General features: G+C 43.4%; 1 pseudogene; it reads right to left on the bottom strand.

The window, feature by feature from the left end:
* Positions 1 to 337: 337 nt before the first annotated feature.
* LOC123842147 (olfactory receptor 8S1-like) lies at positions 338 to 1,242 on the bottom strand (annotated as a pseudogene).
* Positions 1,243 to 1,971: the final 729 nt, after the last annotated feature.

Here is a 1,971-nt window from a genome sequence, read left to right as displayed (position 1 = left end):
TCTTTTTGAGATGTCAGTATTGTATCTTTCACCAAAGGCTGTTTTCTCAAACATTAGCTGTCCTAGAACATTTTTTTCTCATACTTCTCACACTCACATGGCTAACTAATTAAAACATAGATTGTTGACCTCTAATGTTGATTCAGTAGATTAATGGTTGGGCCTGAGAATCTGCCTTTCTTGCAAGCTCACAGATAATGCTGATTCTGCTGGTTTGTGGATGAGTTTGAGAACCACTGACCTCAAATGTCTTATCCTCTCAAGGTACTTCTGAAGATCTCTCCTCCCATTCTCTGACTGCACACCACACAGAGAATCCCTCATCTGAGGAGCACATTTACTGCCTCAGCATCCTCTGCAGAGCTGCCTTCACCTCCTGGTTCTTGAGCCTGTAGATGAGGGGGTTCAGCAAGGATGTGATCACACTGTACTGAATGGAGATCACCTGCTCCAACACTGAGCCTGAGGCAGGGCTGATGTACCTGAATAGAGCTGTCCCATAGAACAAGAGCACCACAGTGAGGTGGGAGGAGCAGGTAGAGAAGGCTTTGGCTTGGCCCTCAGAGGAGCAGATGTTCAGAATGGCAGAAATGATTCTGGAGTAAGAGGATCAGGGGAAGTGTCAGCAATCCCAGAAATGCACTGGACCCTGACAGAAGGAATTTGTTGGCAGTGGGATCAGTACATGACAGAGGGAAGAGTGAGGGAAGCTCACAGCAGAAGTGGGAGATAATGTTGGACCCACAGAAATGTAACTTGTGGATGAAAAGATTATTTACTAGTGAGTAGAGAAACCCCATCACCCATGCTGCACTAACCATTACCATGCAGAGAGGCCTGTTCATGACCATGGTGTAGAGCAAGGGGTGGCAGAAACAGCATAGCTGTCATAGGCTGTGGCAGAGAGAAGACTGGCTTCAGCACACCCAGAGAGAAGAAAAAAGAAACTCTGGGTGATGCAGCCCCACACCGAGATGCTTTCCTCTGAGATAGGAAGTTCTGTAGCATTTGGGGCATAGTAACTGAAGAGAAGCACATATCTAGGAAGGATAGATGTCCTAGGAAAAAATACATGGGGATGTGGAGGTGAGAATCCCCTCTGATCACCAGGATTATCACCAGATTCCCCATCAGGGTCAGGAGGTAAATCCCCAGGAACAGCACAAAGAGCAGAGTCTGGATGTGGCAGTCAGCAGACAGCCCAAGGAGGATGAACTCAGTGAAGAAAGTGAAGTTGTTCATGGTTGTTTATAAATTCCATCCCTGGAAAGAAACCAACTGTTTTACAGAATCTGAGTAGTTTCTAGTAATCAGAATATCATTCCCACACCCTAAAACTTTTCAGGAAATACTCCTTTCAGCTTAAACATAGAAAAGTAAACAAGTTGAGTATTTTCAGTTGTGACTGCTATGGGTTGAACTGTATCCCTTCCTCTCCAAAAATATGTTGGAAGTCCTAATCCCCAGTACCTCACAATGTGATCTTACTTGGAACTAAGATAATTGCAGATGTGGTAAATTAAGATTAGCTCATACTGGAATGGGCTCTTAATCCAATAGGACTGGTGTCCTTATAAGAAAGAGGAGAGCTCCATGTGAAAACAGACACACAGAGACAGCCATGTGACAAAACAGGCAGAGATGGGAGTGATGCAGCTGCAAGCCAAGGAATGCCAATGATTGACAGCCACCACCATAAACAAGGCAAGGAAAGATTCTTCCATACAAGTTTCAGGAGGAAGTGGCCCTACTGACACCTTGATTTCAGACTAACAGTCTCTAGAACTGTGAGACAATAAATTTCTATTGTTTTTTGTTTGTTTTTAATTTTTATTTATTTATTTTTTAATTTTATTATGTTATGTTAGTCACCATACAATACATCATTGGTTTTTGATGTGGTGATCCACGATCCATTGTTTTTGTATAACACCCAGTGCTCCATGCAGTACATGCCTTCCTTAATACCCA

This window comes from Mirounga angustirostris, unplaced genomic scaffold (genome assembly GCF_029215605.1).
Source record: "Mirounga angustirostris isolate CCGP_5_RB_7025 unplaced genomic scaffold, mMirAng1.0.hap1 SCAF_5, whole genome shotgun sequence".
In the NCBI taxonomy this organism is placed as follows: domain Eukaryota; kingdom Metazoa; phylum Chordata; class Mammalia; order Carnivora; family Phocidae; genus Mirounga; species Mirounga angustirostris.
The sequence above is the reverse complement of the archived record's forward strand: the minus strand, read 5'-3'. Positions and strand labels throughout refer to the sequence as shown.